This window comes from Oryx dammah, unplaced genomic scaffold (assembly GCF_014754425.2).
Source record: "Oryx dammah isolate SB20612 unplaced genomic scaffold, SCBI_Odam_1.1 HiC_scaffold_11227, whole genome shotgun sequence".
NCBI lineage: Eukaryota > Metazoa > Chordata > Mammalia > Artiodactyla > Bovidae > Oryx > Oryx dammah.
In genome coordinates, this window is record NW_024080620.1 from 1,156,007 (window position 1) to 1,163,655 (window position 7,649).

A 7,649-nucleotide genomic window follows, 5' to 3' on the forward strand; every position below is an offset into this window, starting at 1 on the left:
TCTTCTCTTGCATTGTTGGAAGAAGAAGGTGTTTGATATAACCAGTGTGTTTCCTTGGCAAAATTCTGTTAGCCTTTGCCCTGCTTCATTCTGTACTCCAACACCAAATCTGCCTGTTCCTCTAGGTAACTCTTGACTTCGTACTTTTTCATTCTAGTCCCCTGTGATGAAAAGGACATCTTTTTTTGGTGTTAGTTCTAAAAGGTCTTGTAGTCCTCGCTTTGGCAGCACATATACTAAAATTGGAACGATACAGAGAAGATTAGCATGGCCCCTGCACAAGGATGACATGCAAATTTGTGAAGCATTCCATATTTTTGTGCTGGCGCTGGGCTGCCCTGAGCATTGTCCCCCCAAGAGGTGGTCAATAAACCCAATCAACCCTCAAAAAAATAAAAATAAAAGGTCTTGTAAGTCTTCATAGAACCGTTCAAACTTCAGCTTCTTCAGCATTACTGGTTGGGGCATAGACTTGGATTACTGTAATATTGAATGGTTTGCCCTGGAAACTAACAGAGATCATTCTTTTGTTTTTGAGATTGCATCCAAGTACTGCATTTTTGGACTCTTTTGTTGACTATGATGCCTACTCCATTTCTTCTAAGGTATTCTTTCCCAGAGTAGTAGATACAATCGTCATCTGAATTAAATTCACCCATTCCAGTCCATTTTAGTTCACTGATTCCTAAAATGTCTATGTTCACTCTTGCCATCTCCTTTTTGACCACTTCCAATTTACCTTGATTCACGGAGCTAACATTCCAGGTTACTATGCAATGTTGTTCTTTACAACATTGTTCTTTACTTCCATCGCCAGTCACATCCACAACTGGGCACTGTTTTTGCTTTGGCTCTGTTTCTTCCTTTTTTTTTGAAGTTATTTCTCCACTCTTCTCCAATAGCATATTGGGTACCTATGAACCTGGGGAGTTCATCTTTCAGTGTCATATCTTTTTGCCTTTTCATACTGTTCATTGGGTTCTCAAGGCAAGAATACTGAGGTCGTTTGCCATTTCCTTCTCCAGTGGACCATGTTTTGTCAGAACTTTCCACCATGACCCATCTGTCTTGGGTGGCCCTACATGGCATTGCTCGTAGTTTCATTGAGTTAGACAAGGCTGTGGTCCATATGATCAGTTTGATTAGTTTTTGTGATTGTATTCATTCTATTTGCCCTCTGATGAATAAGGATAGCACTCAGTGCATCTAACTTAATTGTCCAACATTCATACCCAGAGTGTGATGCTAACTGATCGTGGAAACCAGGACTGTCCTTTCTCTAACCTACCCAGCTCCTACCATCTGTGTGTGTTTCTAACTCTGTGCCCTTTTGTGTGATTCCTAGCATTTAAACCATTCTACTTTTTGTGTTCATAGCCTGTCCATCATTTAAAACTCTATTTCAGTGCTGCTTTCTTTTCCCTGACTGCTCATCATGATTTCCTGTTGCACTTGTTTGAGTCAGACAATGACTACTGATTAAAGACTGTTTTTCACTTTAACACTTTAAGAACACTTATTTTTTCATAATTTTCTTCTTGTAAGACTTATCAATAGATAATAGACTTTGTGTGAGAAAGTACTTGTCTGCACATCCAGCACAGTGCCTGGAAAGTGGCCTCTGGTCAGTAAGCACTTAGTGCTTGTCCACTGACTCCCTGAAAGCTTTGGGAATTCTTGAGTGGCTAGCATTGAGATGATCTGAGTTATGTTATAATAATAATAATCTGTTTTATCTTTTGATTTTCGGGGGAAATGTGTGACTGAGATCACTCTGCACTTTCCTTCTCATTGGTTGAGTTTGATTATGTATGAATGTGTTTTTCTTAGAGTAGTAAGTATTGGTTTCATGACAGTGCTTTAATATTGAAGTCTCAGACTTCCCTGGCAGTCCAGTGATTAAGACTGTTCTTCCACTGCGGGGGTGCTGGCTCAATCCCTGGTTGGGGAACTAAGGTCCCACATGCCATGTGGTGCAGCCAAAAAATTTAAAAAAAATATTGAGGTCTCAGGGCCTACATTGAAATATCACAAAATCATTGATGATAGAAGGAATGTGTATATAGCTCATGTCCTGTAGTTCTATATAAAGCTTGGGTTTTCTTTGAATATGATCTTTACATTTTTTTATTTTAAAGCAGCTAACCAACACTGGTAAGGCGGTGTTTATATATGTATGTTTCCTTTTCTCTGAGTGGAAGAGAAGTTCAACATTTACAGCCTTTGTGCTCATAGATGATAAAGTACAGTGAATTGTGCTTGTCTTGAATACCCTCTTCTGTTGGTTTCAGTACAAATGTAGTATCTGTGCTGGTTTCTAGGCAGTAGTCTGAAACTTGGAACAGAAAATAACTGATATGTCTGCAGAAGCAACATACTTAATCTGTGGTAAAGTAATTTGAAAATTTGTGTTACATTTTATTGTGATAAAAATTTTAGATAGTATGTTTCTAAAACTTGCCAGGCGTAAACTCTTTAGTTTTCTTGCCCTTACTTGAACATCTTGCTCAACTATCTTGTTGTTACTTCTAGAGAAGTAAAAAAAAAAAAAAAAAAAAGAAAGAAAAAGAAAAATGTGAAGGAAATAGAAAGCAGAATTGGAAGGACATTTGTGGTGCAAATTATACACATCTACCCTAGTACTTCCTACTGTTTCCCCATCTATTTGCCATGAAATGATGGGACCAGATGCCATGATCTTAGTTTTCTGAATGTTGAGCTTTAAGCCAACTCTTTCACTCTCTCCTTTCACTTTCATCAAGATGCTCTTTAGTTCTTCTTCGCTTTCTGCATAAGGGTGGTGTCATCTGCATATCTGAGGTTAGTAATATTTCTCCCAGCAGTCTTGATTCCAGCTTGTGCTTCATTCAGCCCAGCATTTCTCATGATGTACTTTACATATAAGTTTAAAAAGCAGTGTGACAAATATACATCTTTGACATACTCCTTTCCCTATTTGGAACCAGTCTGTTGTTTCATGTCTAATTCTAACTGTTACTTCCTGACCTGCATACAGATTTCTCAAGAGTTAGGTCAGGTGGTCTGGTATTCCCATCTCTTTCATAATTTTCCACAGTTTGTGGTGATCCACACAGTCAAAGGCTTTGGCATAGTCAATAAAACAGAAATAGGTGTTTTTATGGAACTCTCTTGCTTTTTCGATAATCCAATGGATGTTGGCAATTTGACCTCTGGATCCTCTGCCTTTTCTAAAACCAGATGGGGAAATGGTGAAAACAGTGACAGACTTTATTTCTGGGGGGCTCCAAAATCACTGCAGATGGTGACTGTAGCCATGAAATTAAAAGGCACTTACTCCTTGGAAGAAAAGTTATGATCAACCTAGAAGGCATATTAAAAAGCTGAGACATTACTTTGCCAACAAAGGTCCATCTAGTCAAGGCTATGGTTTTTCCTGTGGTCATGTATGGATGTGAGAGTTGGACTGTGAAGAAAGCTGAGCGCCAAAGAATTGATGCTTTTTAGCTGTGGTGTTGGAGAAGCCTCTTGAGAGTCCCTTGGACTGCAAGGAGATCCAACTGGTCCATTCTGAAGGAGATCAGCCCTGGGTGTTCTTTGGAAGGAATGATGCTAAAGCTGAAACTCCAGTACTTTGGCCACCTCATGTGAAGAGTTGACTCACTGGAAAAGACTCTGATGTTGGGAGGGATTGGGGGCAGGAGGGGAAGGGGATGACAGAGGATGAGATGGCTGGATGGCATCACTGACTCAATGGACATGAGTCTGAGTAAACTGCAGGAGTTGGTGATGGACAGGGAGGCCTGGTGTGCTGCAGTCCATGGGGTCGCAAAGAGTCGGACATGACTGAGCGACTGAACTGAACCGAACCATAGTACTTAGGGCTTCTGTGGTGGCTCAGGCAGTAAAAAAAATCTGCCTGCAAAGCAGAAGACCTGGGTTCAATCCCTGGATTGGGAAGATACCCTGGAGAAAGGAAGGGCAATCCGCTCCAGTAGTCTTGGCTAGAAAATTCCATGGACAGAGGAGCCTGGCGGTGTAACATTCATGGGGTTGCAAAGAGCTGGATACAACTGAGTGACTAACACTTTCAGCATACTCATCAAATTGCTTTTATATGTGATTTTTTTTTTGAAGGCAGGAATTCTGCTTTATTTCACTTCTGAACCTAGCACAATGCATGGCTCATAGTGCTCAATAAATGGCTGCTGAATTTATGTTTGTGGAGTAGGCTAATATATTTGTTGTTGTTTAGTTGCTAAGTCATGTTTGACTCTTGCAACTGCCTTGACTATAGCCCACTAGGCTCCTCTGTCCTTGGGATTTCTAAGGCAAAAATGCTGGAGTGAGTTGCCATTTCCTTCTCCAGGGGATTTTCCTGGCCCAGGGATTGAACCCGAGTCTCCTATATTGGCAGGTGGATTCTTTACCACTGAGCCACTAGGGAAGCTTGGGCTAATATATCATGAAAATTTAATAATTTAGACTAAAAAAGTGAATTCTTAGTTTAACTCACTGACCACAGATTATATATTTATAGATTTATAAATAGCAATAAAAATGTCTATTGTCTACTGAATTCTTGAGTGACATCCAGTTCAGGTGACCAGAATACTGACACACACTGTGTACGTAATGCGTATGGGTTTGACCTCATGGCTGGGAATTATAAATAAGTCTGGTTTGGATTTCAGTTATTGTGGAAACACTTAAGGCTTATAAATGTGAATCATGTCCTTTTCTTTTATTGTTTTAAAATGTTATTAATATTTTCCTAGAGATGATATTCTGCCTATCTTGCCACTTCTTTACACCTAGATAATAATACTTGTTGAATGTTAAAAGTGCCCTGATGGATCACCAGAAAACTTTCTAGGTATGAGATATGCAGAAACTGGAAATTTCTAAATCACAGGAAACCACAAGAGGTAAAGCTATTGATTAGAAAGTATGTGAAGTTAAGCTATAGGTCACTGTATTTCACGCCTTCCTTCCACATACTTCTTCCACTTAAGGAAAAACAGAAAAGCTTTTTCCTTAATTGTGCTTACTCAAAAGATGTACGTGCCACTTACCAATGCCTACATGCATACCGTATTCCATACTCTATCAAGTCATCCTCAGGATGAAATGTCTCCCCCTTGCTTGGCACATCAAGAAGCCTTTGGGGAAGAATTTATGGAAAATTTTATTCATATAAAAACAGGCTTGGGAAATAAGTCTAGATCAAATTCTGTCTCCACTTCTTAGTACTTAAGACAGGAATTGCTCCTTTGGCCTCCATCTATAATCCTCTTCTTTCTAGTAGCTTTCTGGTGGCCATTTGACACAATTCTGGCAAATAATAAGCAAAAGCGTCTGGGTGGGGCCTCTGGGAAAGCTAGGAGATTCAGTGAGTAGACCCTTCTGTCTTTTCCCACTTCACTCTTTCTTGCTTCTTTCTGCCTGAAGTCCTCTGATGCCTGAAAGTGCAGAAGCTACTAAGTAACTAAGAGGCAGTAGTCACACAGTGGTGCATGTTGGGGTGGAAGGAAGAAGAGCCTTCCTATATCCTTGTCCACATTGTTTTGCTGTGGTTTAGTTGCCAAGTAGTGTCTGACTCTTTGCAACCCCATGGCTTGGCAGCTTAAAGCACACCAGATTGTCCACTTCCAGCCCTCTTGTTTTTGTTGTTGTTTATTTTTTAATAACAATGACCATTTCTTGTCTAAGCCACTGAAAGTGATTGTTATATTCCAGTTGAACATACTTCTAACTCAGTCCTCAGTTTCCTCATTTATAACTTGGGGATATTAAAACTACCTACTTCATACTGTTGATATGTGAATGAAATGAATTAAGTGAGAGGCACAGCAAAGTGCCTGGCTCCCAGTAAACACTAAATAAGGTTTAGATAACATCATTATTCCAACCTGAATATTTTCTTCATTATATTTGTGTTAGAGATTTATGTTACAAAATAGATCATATGCAATTCAGTGCAGCTTTATCATAATCTCGTCTTCTTTTCTGAAGATTGCTTTTAACATTTTTAAGAACAGTTTTGTTGAGGTATTACTAACTACAGTGAACTGTACATATTTAAAATTACCGATATGATAAGTTTGGATGTATGTATTACCTGTGAAACCAGGTTGTTGGTATTTCTTCTGGCAATCTTGATTCCGACTTGTGATTCCTCTTGCCCGGCATTTCACATGATGTACTCTGCATATAAGTTAAATAAGGAGAAAGTGAAAGTGAAATTTACTCAGTCATATCTGACTCTTTGCAACCCCCTGGACTGTAGTCCATGGAATTCTCCAGGTGAGACTACTGGAGTGGGTAGCCTTTCCCTTCTCCAGGGGATCTTCCCAACCCAGGGATTGAACCCAGGTCTTCTGTAGGTCCCCTGCATTGCTGGTGGATTCTCTACCAGCTGAGCCACAAGGGAAGCTCAAGAATACTGGAGTGGGTAGCCTGTCCCTTCTCCAGAGGATCTTCCTGACCCAGGAATTGAACTGGGGTCTCCTGCATTACAGGTGGATTCTTTACCAACTAAGCTATCAGGGAAGCTCTTTAAATAAGGAGGGTGACAATATACAACCTTGTCACACTCCTTTCCCAATTTTGAGCCAGTTAGAGTATAAACTAATTGTATTTGGAGAAGTGGTCTAAAGTTTAGACCATCACTATAATCAAGGTAATGAATATATCCATCACCCTCAAAGACTTCGTCATATACCTTTGTAATGCCTTCATTCCTTCACTTCCCACCTCTCTCCCCTCCGGATGACCACTTGTATGCTTCCTATCACTATAGATTATTTTTCAGTTTTTAGAGTTTTATGTAAATGGAGCCATACAGTATGTCCTTTTTTTTTTTCTGAGAGTGATGATTCCTTCCTCTTCCACTCAACGTAATTATTTGGAGATTCATCCATGATTTTGCCTATTCAGTAGTTTCTTTTTATTGTTGAAATAGCATTCTCTGGTATGAATACACAGACATTTGTTTTTACCTATTGATGAGGAACTTTGAGTATTTTTAATTATTTTAAATTAAAACATTAAGTATCTCTCTCCTGAAACACTTTGTTTATAACTCTAAAGGAACATTTCTCATAATGTGTTAAACTAGGTTGTTTTCATACATCCTCCATTAGACTATTCTTGTCCTTCAAGATAGCGGAACTGTGTATTTTTCGTCCTTGCTCTCCCAGCCCCTAGCATAGCAGTATAGTTTCAAATTGGTGCTTCATGTAAACAGCCCTCTTAGGTGAAGCCCAGACTTTCTCTTCCTCCTGTATTGTCTTCATTATCACCATTTACTCATTCAAAAAGAAAGCTGAGAGATGTTTGCTGCTTTTGGAAAATATACTTTGTCTATGTATAATTCATACACAATAAAAGTCACCATTTTTTTAATTTAAAAAATTTTATACAATTTCTGAAGGTTATGCTCCACTTACAGCTATTACAAAATATTGGCTACACTTCCCATGTTGTGCAATACATCCTTGTAGCCTGTCTTACACACAATCGATTGTGCCTCCCATTCACAGACCCCTAACCCTAAACCACCAGTGTGTTCTCTATATCTGTGAGTCTGCTTCTTTTACATTCACACGTTTGTTGTATTTTTTAGATTCCACATATAAGTGATACCAGGTAGTTTTTGTTTTTCTCTA

General features: G+C 39.2%; 1 non-coding gene across 1 annotated transcript; it reads left to right on the forward strand.

Moving 5' to 3' along the window:
• Positions 1–212: 212 nt before the first annotated feature.
• On the forward strand, positions 213–319 carry LOC120861110. The gene has a single exon (XR_005720496.1). It is a non-coding gene; the product is annotated as a U6 spliceosomal RNA (small nuclear RNA).
• Positions 320–7,649: the final 7,330 nt, after the last annotated feature.